The sequence below is a fragment of the Macaca nemestrina genome, chromosome 3, assembly GCF_043159975.1.
Source record: "Macaca nemestrina isolate mMacNem1 chromosome 3, mMacNem.hap1, whole genome shotgun sequence".
NCBI classification, from domain to species: domain Eukaryota; kingdom Metazoa; phylum Chordata; class Mammalia; order Primates; family Cercopithecidae; genus Macaca; species Macaca nemestrina.
In genome coordinates this window covers 165,054,349-165,070,550 of record NC_092127.1, presented here as the reverse complement: position 1 = coordinate 165,070,550, position 16,202 = coordinate 165,054,349, and the positions used below count along the sequence as shown (strand labels likewise).

Genomic DNA, 16,202 nt, shown 5'->3' with positions numbered 1-16,202 from the left:
TGAGTACACACTAATTTTTACTGTTAATTGGTGATAATATCTGTAGGCTTCATTTATCCACAAAGTCTACGATTTCAACAAATGTTGCTTTCTTCAATGTATCTCTTTTTGCAAGGTTAGATTTCAATTTACAGAAAGGTTAGTTTATATATGAAATTTCGTATTTCTTATTTAGAAAACTCTGTAGTCTTTTTTGTTGGTTATGGATGTTCCTTTCTATTTTATAATCCTACAATTTTATATAATCTATATTATATCTTAATTCAGTCCAGTTACTGGGCAAATGTCCCACTTTACTTCAAGGTATATAAGGCAGGAGAAATTCTTAGGCGAAATCAGCTATCTATCTTCAATGCCTGTTTAATAGTTTAAAAAAGTCATTTGACACCCAATTTTGCCTTACATAGCTTTTTTCCTATTGTAGATCTAATGCCTTTTCATAATAGTCTAAATTGCCATGCATATGCCATGTACATTCTCCAGTCATGATACGGACATCCATCGCATTTGAACATTTTATTGGTTGGCTTAACCAAAGTTGTTTTGCCACTGTTCAGTTATTTTGCCATAAAATATTTTATATAATGATGAAAAATTATATCTGTAAAGTGATTGTAACCATATTAAAAATAAGCATCCTCACTGTAAAAAATTAACAAAATTTGGTAGATTTCTTTCTAACTACTGTAGCACACCTACATACACAGGGACAGTACATATTTATAATAATCTATCCACATAATAGATTGTTTTCCATATAATAATATAGTATCAACCTGTCTGTAGATCATTCATTGTTTAGTATCATTATTTGCAATGTTTCTTAGTATTCTATCATATGTTTATGTTTATAAATATCTAAATAAAAATTAGCTCTAGTTGGACATTCATATTGCTCCAAAATGTACACTGTATAAATTATATAGTGCTTTAAAGGAGAAACTTTAAGTTTTGTATAAATAAATCTTTATACACATATTAAACTCTTTTGTCTTTTTAAAATTCTTGAATATAAAGTTTAATGCATTCGTTTTTGTTTCCTATTAATAGACATCTTATCCAATAAGCTTGCTCCAGATAAAAGTTTTGGGGCACAACTAGCAGATTTCTTTTAGGGATCTTCACATATTCTGCTATGCCTTTGATGAAAGCATATCAGATTCATTGAGGAAAATTTCAAAAGTACAGAAGATGTAAATTCCACACCAATATACATTTGATGTATATTTCCACTATTTTTTCAATACCTAGATCCATCTGATTTTATGTTATGGATTATTTTAGGACTCTAAATATTCCCTAATTTAAAATTTTACATCTAATTTTAATTATTTACACATAGAAATTATTTAAATTATTTTCTGGTAAATTAGTCAATGCATAGTTGGTAGGCAGTATTTTCATAGGTGATGTGTTACATACTTTAAAACATCCTTTGAGTAAATTCCTAGATATGGAATTGCTTGTAACACATTTTTAAGATGTTGAATCATAATGAAAAGATTCTTTCTGGAAACATGCCGGCTTCTAAGTCCAACATATGAATATGTATATCCTTAATAATTAGAAATTTAATATTTTAAAACTTCTCAAATTCATAGATAACAACCACTAATTAAAATTTTACTTATATTTATTTGTATTTATTTGCCTACTAATGAAGCAAACAACTTTGTATATATTTTTAGTCTCTTATATTTCTTCTCTCTTTACTTGCTAGTTTATATTGTTTGTTCCATTTTATCTATTCTGTCACTCGTTTAACTGTTGTGAAATGCTGTTTCCATGTTGATGACTTTCACTGAATATTTATGTGATTCAAAGACTTTTCCAGATTACTCTTAACTTTTATATTTCCTTTGTGGGATCTTAATTTTTTAATATAAGAAAACAATTTACATTTTACATAGTAAAATGTATTAATATCTTATAAAACTTTACAAATATATTTCATAATGATACTATTCAGCACCAGATATTTTATAGTATATAGATATCAGGTATTCATATGTGTATAATTTTAGTTCTATAATATTAATATTTTTCATCTCTGGCTTAATATACTTAATAGTGTAAGATAGAAATGTAACTTTATTTTCTGAAGATATAAAGAAGCCCTTTATTCATCTAACTTTTAGACAACCAAAGGGAAAAAGAAGACTTTAAGTGGAGTTATATTAAATACACTTATACATTTAAAGGTAATTGACATATTTACAATACTAACATGAATGCCTCAGGATAAATTTTAAAATCTCTTGGTTCATGATATCTTTTTTGTTCTTCATAAATTTGCAGTGAATAAGTACTTAATTCATTTAATTTTAAAATGATTTTTCTCTATAGTTCACCACAAACTTTGAATAATTTGTACTATGTTTAATTTATTTTTCTTTATAATGAAATAACACAGTGGCAGTGCTGAGAATGAATCCAGGCTTTCTAACTCCAGAAGTCATGCATTTAACAGCATACGAAATTGTTGGCATATAAAATACCTTTGTTTCTTTGTGAGAATTTGTGTGTATGTGTGCAAGTGTACTTGTGTGCTTACATGTATTTATTTTTTACCAAGTGTAATTAGTTTTTCATTCCATTAAATGTATAGTTTATTAATTGGATTACTTCTACCTATAGACAGTCGATGTATCATTTGCAAACATTTCCAATAATTACACTTTGTTGACTCTTCTATTCATTATTTCCCCTTTATTAGTGTTTCTTTTGCAGTTTTTTTTGAAGATATTTTTATGTTGGATGCTAGTTTATCGTGTTTTTATTCTTGCTAAAGTAGTTATTTAAGACAATAAATTTCACTTTAATTATTGATTGATCTTTACCCCACCAGAATTTGTACATTATTTTTAGATCTTTCATTGAGGGTAAATTTTCTTAGTGGGCAAAGGGCCTGGTGGTATATATGGATTTTTTTGTGTGTGGAAAGAGAACAGGAGCCTGAGCTTCTCTTCTATGGATTCACGGGCCATGTATACCTGGTTGACTGGGAGACTGCTCAGAAAGAAAAAAGAATGAAAAATTAGTGACAGTAGATAGAGTAGGTAAGAGTGTGAAGATGTTTATATCGTTCTTGAATGCTCTTTAGAAGACATCACTCCAATGGAGACAAAATAAACAGTTGAATACAACCCTTCAAATGTCAATCGGAAGCTTTATCAAGTCATCTCTGTGCTTGCTTAATGATTCAAGTACAATGTGTTCATGGTGTCAGAGAATGAGGCTACGGATCCATTCAAAAACATAAAATTTTATCTCACTGAAAAGATATATGACGGTAAATCAGCAAATAGAAAGATGCTCCATATCATAAGCCATCAGGAAAATTAAAAGTAAAATGACATTAAGATGCTACCACATACCTATTAGTATGAACCATGAATACTTTGCCCCTATTAGTCTGTAGCAGCATCTCATTTCTGGCCAAAATTCAGAACATTGACAACACCGAATACTGGTGAGAATGTAAATCAACAGAAACTCTCAAATTTTGCTGGTGGGAATGCAATAGTGGTATAGCCACTTTGTAAGGCAGTTTGGTAGTTTCTTACAAAAATAAAAATGCACTAACCATATGATTTAGAAATTCCACTTCCTAATATTTAACCAAAAGAGTTGAAATTTTATGGCCACACAAAAAGCTACATGTGTTTACACCAACCAAAACTTAGAGGCAACCAACATGTTCTTCAGTAGGTGCATGGATAAATAAAGTGTATACATCTAGGGAATAGAATATTATATAGCAGTAAAAAGAAGTAATAAGCTACCAAGCCATGAGATGATATGGAGGATCCTGAAATGCATATGAATAAGTGAAAGAAGCCAGTCTGAAGGGGTATATGGTGTATAATTTTAAATGTAGACATTTTAGAAAAGGGAGAACTCAGGAAACAAAAAATATATAGTGGTTATTAGAGGTTAGGTGAAAAAGAAGGATAAATAGGAGAAGCACAAGAATTTTATGTCAGTGAAAATAATTTGTATGCTAAAATGGTAAATGCATGTCATTATATATTTGTCTAAACCCAAAAAATATGGATGAACCCTAATATAAAATATAGGTTCTGGATAATAAAGGTGTGTTAATGTAGATTTATCAATTGTAACAAATATATATTCTGATGGGGGATGTTGATAATGAATGAGGCTACGCATTTGTAGAGAGGGTACGGATCAGCTCTGTTCCTTTTGCATTGTGAACCTAAAACTGTTCTAAAATACAGAGTCCTAAAAAATAAAATCCAAATTATAAAAGAAACATGGAATTTCTCCCACCAAGGTTAATCTGGCTGATTTCACTACTGAACAGGCTATGTGCCAATATCAGGGGTTAACCTGGACCCCTAGTATGGCATAAGAAGAATCTGTTAGCAGGGAGCAGGTGTGTTAAACCCTATACTTTTCATTATAGAGAGGGGAACAATTTCTCTCTTCAAAGTTAGATTCATATTCCAGGCACAAATGTGTTTCCTATGACCAGTACCATTAGTTGAGAACTTGCAGAAGAATATCCTTTGCTTGGTATCTAACAGTATTTCTTCTGCACAGAGAAGAAATTGCATACAACCTACACTATAAAATAAATTCCATGAAATCACTAGTATACCATTTGTTCTGTCTCCTGGAATTAGTTGGTTTCATAAAATGGTTGAATGACTCAATCATGGGAAATACCATTATAAGAGACTGAAGTGAATTTCTGCAGTAGGTGATATGTACTTGAAACCGGCAGCCAAAATATAAGGCTTTATTCCCATATCCAGTAATAAAGGACTCAGGACCTCGGTAAAGATGTGAGACATCCCTCCCATGACTGTATGCAATGACTAGAGGAGAAATTTTATTTCCTTTGCCCATGACCCTGGGTTCAGTGTGTTTGGAGATCATAGATCCCAAGAGAGAAATGTTTCCACGAAGAGACACACAAGTGATTTAATAAATATGAAAGCTGAAACAACTCCTGGCCATTTTGGTCTCTTAATGCTGATAAAGCAGCAAACAAAGGAGGGAGATGCTATGCTAACAGTCTGATTTATTCTGCTTATCAAGGGAAAATTTGGTATTGTTACTCAATGGGAGCAAAAAGGTCTATGTGTGGACCCCAGTGAATTCACTGGGGCATCTCTTAGTTATCCATGCACAATACTCATCAATGGAAAGCTCCTTTAACCTACTGAAGACAGTACCACCAAGGACTCAGATCCTGAAGGAATAGAGCATTTGTTCACCTTAACAGCAAAACATCCACCCCTTTGAGGCACTGACAAAGTGTAAACGAACATGCAATGAGTTGTAAAAGAGATCTATGGATATCAATGTAGGCACCATGATCAGTTATAGCAGGGATAATTATAGCTGTTATGCTATGCAAGAAATATTTTCCCAGCCCTTCCTCAATTGGCCAAATGGGAGTGAAAGAAGGGTACATTACTAAGATTTTAGGAACTGGACGAGAGTGGAGAATACCAGAGAGGTCAAGTTATTTTTTCTCCAGGCCTCTCTTTGACAGGTAGCAAACATTTGCCTGAATCACTCTAGTCAAAGCTACAGTTCCTATCAGTCAGCCCTGCTCTCTATACATTTAAATGGAGTTTTCTACTTTTACTCCTTCCCTCTTAATTTCAGTAGTGGTCCTCAGCTAAGGCTAGCCATAGAGTATTGCATAATCTTTTGTTTTCTCTTAACTCTGCCCGTATTCCTCTCAATTTTCTCCTTTTTCTGTGCCATTTGTCATCTGCTAGGACCTGGACACATAAAATAATCAACTCTTAATGATGAAGTAATTAACACAAACAATTAAAGTAGACAATGTCTAAAAAGTCAATGATTTAACAAAATAAAGATGAAAATTTGAATAAAGGAAAGGTCCAGAAAGTATTAAATAAGTTAGTTTTATGTTATCAAGTACTAAACTGTATATGAGATTTTGATATTTTGTCTTTCAGTTCCTAGGGATTTTTGGCATTGAATTAAGATTAAATAGTATTTGTTAATATTAAAACTGCTTCTTATGCATTCAAATATACTGTTTTACATATAGCTCAGTATTAATACATAAGAAAGAACAACTGTTAACCACAGAGTTAAAAAATTGTAGCTCGTATCAACTATAAATATTATGTAAGTAAACTCAATTGCAAAGGAGAATAACAGCATTCTCTAATGGCAAACTTAAAATTTAATTTCTAATTTTTACTATCTCACTATATTTTGCCATAAACATACTCCTGGGTTAGTGTTCTTTAAGTCATACATGCACACAAAAAAATCTTAAAAGTTTCATTAGAAATACAATTTTTGTTTTAAGAAATATCTGTTATATAACTATGCTAAGTACCAGGAACTGTGCTAGATGCAAATTATGATTATTCACAACTTCCCAAAATGAATTTATAGACCCATGTCCTTGAGGACTCCAGCTCCTGGTTAAAAATCTAAGTGTAAATGTCTGGCCTGACCACAGGCCTGACAAAGACTTTACATGGAAGGCCTCCTGTGGACAAACTGCCATCCCCACATCAGACTCTCTGTGCACATCCAGGACATCACAGACTCTAAAAGGAGCTGCTGTCAAAGAATCGGGCCCCCTGGCCTGTCCTGCTGTTTCACATATTTGAATTCCTAGTCCCTGAGCCTGCATTCCTAGGTCACTTTCTCTTAGGCTTTGTACAAAGGTGCCTCTCAAGATCTCCTTATGGGTAGAGATGCTCTTAGCCCTCCTCCAAGCCCTCACGACAACCCTAGAATCCAGAAAACTGCTGGATCATCTTGTTCTTGCGGCTTCCTCAACAGTGAGATGACCCCAATATTTGTGCTGACCCTTGACTGACACTTCATTCTATCAGGGAAAATGGCACAAGTTAGTCAGCGTATTCTCAGATTTCAGCTTCTTGCCCAAACGACTGCAGGACTGCAGTAAGGGATTAAGAAGCTTAACCCTTTCATTTTTGGCTTGTTGCTTTAATCAGCCCTTCGGACATCTGGCAACCCAGCAAGTTAGCATATACTCTCTCTCTCTTTGCAGCTCAGCTGAGGTGCTGACAGTCCTGAAATTATATCCTTTCTAATGTTATTATTAACTACTTAATTTCTGCTAGGCAGATACTGTAGGATTGAAAGCCAAGTTTTCCCAAAACTTTAACCTTTCAACATGAGTAGAATAACAGAAAACTAATTTGGAATATTTAGAATTAACAAAGAAATATAAGCCAACATGATGTGGGCTAAATAAAAGGGTGGCCAGATCTAGCAGTGTTTGATCACTTTATCTGCAGGGTAAGAAATACATAATCATATTTTCCAAAGAAATCAATTTATTTGCTTCAGTGTTGAAGCTATTGAAATATCTGTAGCTATGCACATTTTTATTTCTTGAATGTAATGTTGCTAGAATAATCAGCTTATTTTCACCTCCATTTAGGAAGCTCTATAAGATAATTCAAACTAATTATAAGGCCACCATACTACGAGAATTGCATTGTATTATTAACATATTTGTATTCATTTATCAGTGATAAATTAGAATTTTGTGAACAGATAACAAAGAAAATAAGAAAAACTCCTTTCCTCCTTTTCTTTTCTTTTTCTTTTTTTTTTTTTTCTTTCTTTCTTTTGTTTTGCTCTTGTTGCCCATGCTGCAGTCCAATGGCATGATCTCGGCTCACTGCAACCTCCGCCTCCTGGTTCAAGTGATTCTCCTGCCTCAGCTTCCCAAGTAGCTGTGATTACAGGCGTGTGACACCACAACCTGCCTGTATTTTTAGTGGAGATGGGTTTTGTATTTTTAGTGGAGATGGGTTTCACCATGTTGGTTAGGCTGGTCTCGAACTCCTGACCTCAAGTGATCCACCTGTTTCAGCCTCCTAAAGTGCTGGGATTACAGGCGTGAGCCACCATGCCCGGTACAAGAAAAACTACTTCTAAAATTAAATATATATACATTCTAAGGCTTTTCTGTTTGTTATTATGTATATTTCTGTGTGCATGATTCACAGAGTCATGAGAAATAGTCATTGGGAGGCCTCATAAAGATTCTCACTGTATGTAGCTTGTATGAAGGAAGAGTACCTTGTAATTCTTTCTTTTAGTTGATACCAGGTAACAACTATAAGGCAGCTATCTCTTCACCTACCTTTTTCTAATTAAATTATTCAAGTACATCTGGGAAATATTAAAATCACCATACCAGAAAAATATTATTACTGAAATTCCTTCTCTAGGTAGCTATGTACTCTTTGGTATGACTAGAACAATACAAAGAACAAAATGAAAATATCATTATTTGATACTTAGCTTGCTCAGAAGGCCATGTTGTGTCTTTAGAGTAAAATATGTTTCAAATTTTCTAACCACCTCTTCCTTAGCTGTCTTAAAGAAGAAAGCAAGAAACATGTCTAACTAATGGAATTCAGTGATCGGTTTAATAATTGGGTCGTGGGAAAAGCAAATTGTCATCTCATTTTTGAAAACGATTGCAAGTTGGCAGTTACCTTCTCTACATTGACTGACTTGCCTTCAGTTTCAGTCTTCGGAGGGTGTCTCATTTCCACCTATCGCTGTCCTCTCTTCCTAAGAGCTCTTAGTATCAAGTACTCTCTGTAATAATTTGAATTATGTTTATGTCATGGGACAGTAACTTCTCAAATTTGCTTAATCCAAATAAAAATTAATTGCTTATAATGGATGGGAAATTAGCAGAGGTATATAAAGCATCAATCAGGATAGAATCTAGGAGTTAGATTATGGACATCTCTGTATATCTTCTCACATGTTCTGCTTATCTGCCTGTTGTTTTCCTAATCAGGTAGACTGTTCTGTGCTGTGCTGGATATGGCAACTATCCATATCCAACACATGGATGTGGTTCTAAGGCTCCACAATGTTCTAAGACAGTTATATTAAGAAAACCTGTGCTTCTTTTCAAATTTTTGTAGCAACATTTCTACAGAGGATCCTGCTTCCCTCAATGATTTTACCTACCCACCATGAACCTCACAATGTTGCTAGGGTTATAAAGAAATTGAGTGATTTGTCCTAAGTTGCTTGTTCTTTAACATACCATAACTCTGCAAACAACTATGGGCAAAAAAAAAAAAAAAAAAGACATATAATAATGTGGCCACTGGAACATTCCCAACAGCCCTGAAAATTGAGTAGTTTACAAAAGTTATGATTGAAAGATCAAACATGTGTCTCCTTTACTGCATTTGTATGATTAAATCCTTTATATAAGATTATGTAATAACATGGACACTTCCCATTGATGTTAATCCCATAGGATGTATAGTCTATAGCTTCTACTTTATAATACAATATATAATTTCAGAATAACAATATGGTAGAGGGTTAAAGACCAGTAATTTCCAAGAAAGCAGGAAGTGCCCGGGAATGTCTGACGACACCTTTTCAATTAATGAAGTGAATGCATTCCTCTATCCCTTACCCCACCCTCTCCTGGTGGCTGGGAAGACAATGTGTTATTTTCATTTGTTCTTCCTTCAGTTTTTATAACTCAGAAGTCTTCATCTTGGATACAGATGTTCTCATTAAGCCATAAAAATTTACTTTCATAAAGAAAAAAATACTATTAGTTCTAGAAAATAATCATTAAAAAGGTAAAAAACGAGGAAGATTCATCAGATAATTTGAACCAATTATAAAGACCTAGGTCTACAAATGGTACTTATAGTTCATAAATTAGATTTTATATACTTCACATTTTGCTATAAACCTTTAAGTAATAAAAAATTTTATGAAGGGATACTAAAGAAAATTGAGAGCAATTGTCTTCAGGAGAAGGGAAGAATATGCTTAATATATAATTCCTATCAAGATAATAGCTCAAACCAAGGGCTCTGAAAGCAGATTAGCTGGCTTTAGACTCAACATTTACTTTCCTAGCTGTGTAATGCAAATAAGTAACTTCAGCGCCTTGAGCCTCACTTTCCTTTTCTATAAAATTTGGATTATAAAAACAACTTAGTGTGTAGGTTATTAAGAACATTAAATGAGTTAACTCATGTACATTTCCAATAGTGAATTCCATGCAAACTTACATATTAGCTACTCAAGTCAATAACAAGGTTGGTGGTGATGTTTACGATGGCATCCCTCCATGAAACCTGCCGAGTTAATGCAAAAGGATAGCCTGAGAGAATCTTCAATTATGTTTTCAGATCTCTCTCTCTTTCAGATCTCACTCAAACCCAATCCACAGAACATAGGAGCCCTTTTAGGTGCTTCAGGAAGTCTAAAAATTTCCTGAAATTTCAAGACTTTTTTTTGTATAAAGGTCTATATGCATATTTATTTTTAAAAATTATTTTAAAAAACAGATACCAAACAATCCATAAGCTATAGTAAGCTTTTTTGTTTCACTTAATTATGCAATTGGCTATAATATTAAGCAGCTCTACTAGGAATAATATGCTATAATAATTACGAGAAAGTGAAATGGGCTTTATTAGTTGTGTTTATTTGGGTAAATCTCTTAACTTATTGATATTTATAAAATAAAATTAACTATATTTTTTATATCTGTGAAAATTGCTAATTTCATATTTACAATAATATATAATAAACCTAAGACACCAATAACTTAATATTTTCTTGAAGGTAAATTAGACCTTTCTAAAGCATACTGTCAAGATATATCTATGTAGCAGTATTTCATTGTCCAAAGTTTAAATGCGTTACTACATTTTCAAAATTTGTCAAACCTCTACCTCCAGGGAATATTTGACTCAATATACATTTTTTTACTGATGTGGCTTACCTTTTAAGTTTTATTTTGTGACCTTAATATGTTGGTTGTAGAATATGGTCGAGAGTAAGGAAGAGTGAGCTGTCGTCATTAATGAAATGTTATGCTTTTATAATTCCATTTCCACTATGTAGATTTTATATTTTGTCTTGCTATATCTTTAAGAGGTAAGATTATACAATAAAAATAAAATACTGATTTCACATACAGTATAACAAATTGGTTTCACTATTTTAATATTGGTTGGACTGAAGAAAAGACTATTTATTGAGCATTTTAAAATTCAACCACAGAATAATCTTAAGATTTAACTTTCACATGCAGAAAGTGCTCTCTCTTTAAAATGTGAAGTCCTACGGTTGTGTGTTTTAATTTGTTTACCTGTTTGTTATTGTTTTTGCACTATGACCTCTCATATTTTCTGGGAATAATTCTTCATAAAACTTCTGGAATATATTATATATGGCATTAAAAATAACAAGCAAATAGTGTATTTCAAGGTGGATGGAAATTTATATCCACAGCTGTTTACGTTCAAGAGATTGCCATATGTCTTTTAAGTTGGAGAATTTTTTTTTTTTTTTTTTGTTGAGATGGAGTCTTGCTCTGTCACCCAGGCTGGAGTGCAGTGGCGCAATCTAGGCTCACTGCAAGCTCCACCTCCCGGGTTTACTTAGGCCATTCTCCTGCCTCAGCCTCCCAAGTCAGTGGGACTACAGGCGTCCGCCACCACACCTGGCTAATTTTTTGTATTTTTAGTAGAGATGGGGTTTCACCGTGTTAGCCATGATGGTCTCAGTCAAGTTGGAGAGATTTTTATGGTAGAGAATGAGGATTTGAGGAGTGGGAGGGCTGTGAAGGGAAGTAAGAAAGATGTTCGGGAAAGAGCCTAGTCATCTGTTTTTTTTTGTGTATTTGTAATCATACAAAGGAAAAATTTAATAAAGATTGAAATAACTCTAAGTTGGTGGCAGAAATTCAGAATGCTCATAAATAACAACAGAAGGAAGAATAAAGGTAAATAGTAGGAAATAAGAAAATGTTCTAGCAGAAAAACTGAAAAATCAAATATATCTTGCTCTAATTCTAATAACGAGTTCTTCAAGAGTTTGCTGAATAGAAGTACTATTTTTTCTCACAGTGTCCATTCCATGTGTTGTTTTCTTTGGCACCTTCCTTGCATTTTATCAATGTTGTATCTCTCTCAAAATTCAAAGTGAGGTGTAACGATCCAAGATATTTGTGCAATCATCCATATTATTCAGATGGTGTCATACCCTTGCTCATAACTTACCAAAGGCTTACATATGACATCATGATAACACCCAGACACTTTCACATTCCCTTTAGGCTGTCTGATATCTTAGCAACTCCCCCTCACTATTTTCACATTACAGTGAATGTTTTGCCATACTTAGAACAGTCTAAACTCTTCCAAAAATTTTCTTCCTTAGGAATATTGCACCTTCTTCTCCTATTGCCTAGAGCACATTCCCTCACAATTTCTATATCTCTTTACATAGGTTTTCTACATCTTTGCTCAAATATCTTCTTCTCAGACTCTTTCTCTTATCCTGCTGTCTAGAACATAACCATCATTGCCCAGTCACAAACTGACAATTCCCTATTTTATTTTTTTCACAACGTATCTCCACAAAGACTATTATAATATTAAAGATATTATAAAATATGTATTGATACACCAGTTATTTTATGTTTCCATCTCCCATTAAAATGCATATTCTATAAGAACAGGAAAATTATTTACTGAGAAAACATAGTTTGTCATCAAATCTACCAAATTTCTCTTTCTCCAATGCTTTGACCAAAATTTTCATTCCCATCCATCTATAGTAATCAAATGTGCTCTTATTTTACTTTATGTTATTTAGAGATAGAATCAAAACTGGAATACAATAATGCTTTATTATTTAAAATATATTTCCTAGCTCTCCCTTCCAAAATAACAATGTGAGGAGCTTAATGAACCCCAGCAACACAACCATAATTGGTTAAAAAAAAAAAAGGTTAAAAACACAAGTTAAAATCTCTAGAAATTTCTTTAAGGATATGAAACAAGTGAAGAAACATTTATTCAGAATAATCTGTTAAATCTGACTAAGGTCAGCAAAGAGTCTATAGAATTTCAGTCATGAATCTCTCTCTCCAAAAACAAATTTTTCTCTTTCACCCTAGTTCTTAGTCAAGGAAGATGTATCACCACAGGAGAGGCAGGCTACTAGCTTTTCTTACCCAATACCAGCTTATTGTTACACGGGCTAAATTGCAGATGAATGTAGCAGTGATGTCAAAGTTTTTTTTTTTTTTTTCTTTTACCCAGTTGATGGCTATTAAGACAAATTCTCTACCCTAAATGTCACAGGCTACAAAGTGAAATAAATATAGTTAAATAAGAAGATTAATATAATAGATACTTATTCCTTCTTTTATGTCTTTAAATTATAAAAATGTATATAAAATAAGAATTGTTACACTGTATTGTTAGATTTGTTTTATATATATAAATATATACATATGTAGTTTGTATACCAAGAATAGTATAAAAAATAACTATACAGGAACAACATTTCTTCATTTCACTAGAATTTAATGTCTTAATTTTTTAGGACTGCCAAAACAAAATACCACAGATTGAGTGTCTTAAGCAATATACATTTATTTTGTCATACTTCTAGAGGCAGGGAGCCCAAGATCAATGTGCCAGTAAGGCTTGTTTATCCTGAGATATCTCTCTTGGCTCGCAGAGGGCTGCACACTCATTGTGTTCTCACATGACCTTTTTTCTGTGTGTGTGCACCTCTGATGCTTCCTGTTTTCTTGTAAGAATTCCAGACATATTAGATTAGAGCCTTACCTTTGTGACCTCATTAAATATACTTACCTCTTTAAACGCCCTATTTCAAAATGTATTCTCATTGGGGACTTCGACTTCAATATATGAATTTTGGGGAGATACAATTCAGCCCATAACAGTATAAGTCAGAAATTAATTCTAAAATGTTATGAGGTACATAGTAAACCATGGAACAATGATTGAAAAAAAAAACAACAACAACAACACACACACACACAAAATACTGTGAAAAAATTATTTAAAAACATTTACCTAACTCAGAAAAAGTAAAAGAGGAAAGCAAACAAAAACAAAAAAGCGACACATTGAAAACAAAAAGTGGAAGACATAAACCATATATCAAATATAACATTAAATGTAAATGGATTAACATTTCAGGAAAAGTCAAAAATTGTTAGAATGGATTAAAAACAGAATCCTGCTACATGCTGTCTAGAAGAGAAACTATTTAGATTCAAACAAACAAATTGGTTTAAAGTAAAATGATAGAAAAAGATGTATCATGTAAAAAATATAAGAAAGGTGAAGTGATTATACTAATACTACACAAAAACAATTGACACTAACTTACTACCAGAGATAAAAAGGGATATTTATAAATTGTGAACATGTTATCCATGATGAAGATATAAAAATGTCAAACCCTCAGCCAATGGAGTTCTCAAATATCTGAAACAAATATATGAACTGTATGAAACTGACAGAAATGAAGAGAGGAACAGAGCCTTCAACAATAATAGTTGGAAACTTCAATAATCTAATTTTAATAATGTGCAGAATTGGGAAAATATCAAAAAGAAAAGACATAAGCAGCACTATAAACCAACTGAAATTAACAGACATTTATGGTATTTTGATATTGCCCAAAAACAGTATATTACACTTTCTTTTCAAGCTCATATGGAACTTACTTCAGAATAGACCATGCGGTACAACTCAGTGAGCTTCAATAAATTTAAAAGAAGTGAAATTATACAATACATGTTCTCGTGCTATAAGGAAATGAAACAAGAAATTAATAATAGAAAGATTATTAGGAAATTCACAAACATGTAAACAAGTTTTAAAAACCACTCTGCTTAATAGATCAAAGAAGAAAATAAAAGGTGAATTAGAATATGCAATAAGATGAATGAAAATAAAAATGCAATATACTAACATTTGTGGAATACAGCTTTAGCAGTGTTTAGAAGATATTTATAAATTTGAATTCCTATATTAAAAAGGAAGAAATATCTTAGATCAATAACCTCAATTATACATTAACATATTTCAGAATGAGATGAAACATTTGTGAATACAATATATCCTAAAGGAATTATGTAAATATAGAATTTAAAAAACACTTAAAATTCAATAATAAATAGACAAATAACCCAAATAGAAATTGGGCACAGAATCTGAGTTAACATTTCTTTAAAAAGAATATACAAGTGACTAATCATATGAAAACGTGCTTATTATTTTTAGTCATTATTTAGGAAATATAAATTATGGTCACAATGAGTTCCCACTTTACACTCGCTGTAATGAAAGAAGAAAAAAAAAACATAACTCACAAGTGTTGGTGAGACTGTGGAGAGACTGAAAGCCTCATAGGCTGCTGTACAATAAGTGGTAAATCACTCTTGGAAAACAATAAAACATTTCCTCCAAAGGTTAAAAATATATAATAGTTATCATATGAACCAGTAATTCCACTCCTCCTAAGCATATGCTTAAGAGTAATGAAGACAAATATCTATGCAATAACTTGTACACGAATGTTTGTGACAAGATTGTTCATAATTAACCCCCAAATGGAAACTACTAAAACACTATCAAATGATGAATTGATAATATGCAGCATATCCATCCAATGGAATATTATTCAGCAATAAAAGTACTGGTACATTATACAATATAGATGAACCTTGGAAACATTATGCCAAGTGAAAGAAGCAAGTGGCAAAACACCATGTATGGTTTAATTCCAATTTTATGAGAGGTCCAGAATAAGCAAATCTATAGAGATAAAAATATAGATTAGTGATTGCCCAGGTAGGGGTTGGCAGTTAAGTGGGGAGTGTTGCCAATGGATACATAGTTTCTTTTTGCATTTATGAAAGAGTTCTAAAATTCACTGGAATTTACACAATTCAGTGTAAATCAAATTTTAAACTTTAAGTAGCTGAATTGTATGGTATATGAATTATAACTCAATGCTGTTGTCTTTTTTTTTAAGCATACTTACTAGCAGAAAGAAAGAAGCGCATCTGAAATATAAATAAATAATCTTACTTATTTTGCTATGAAACACTTACTGATGATTCTGAACAATAAAGCTAAAAGCACATGTACTGTCAGGGTAATTCTCGCTCTTATTATCATGGATGCCTGGTTATTTGAAGCCTGGAGTTATGTTTTATTTTTGTGCCTGAAGACTCCACGAAAGAATATGGAAATCTAGTTCTTTCTATTTCCAGATCTGGTTCTTTCAAAATATACCATCTTTTCTTAAAACAATTTAGGTTAGCAAAGGCACACAAATTAGATAAGTACAATATG

General features: G+C 32.4%; 1 long non-coding RNA gene across 2 annotated transcripts in view; it reads left to right on the top strand.

The window, feature by feature from the left end:
* LOC105487782 (uncharacterized) overlaps window positions 1–16,202 on the top strand; it is a 122,264-nt gene that overhangs the window by 21,471 nt on the left and 84,591 nt on the right. The window contains exon 4 of one of the 2 annotated variants that reach the window (XR_011621388.1): window positions 7,659–7,947. The exons of the other annotated variant lie outside the window; for it this stretch is intronic. This is a non-coding gene — a long non-coding RNA (uncharacterized lncRNA). Of the gene's footprint in view, window positions 1–7,658; window positions 7,948–16,202 lie in introns of those variants that run through there. 2 annotated transcript variants of the gene reach the window in all.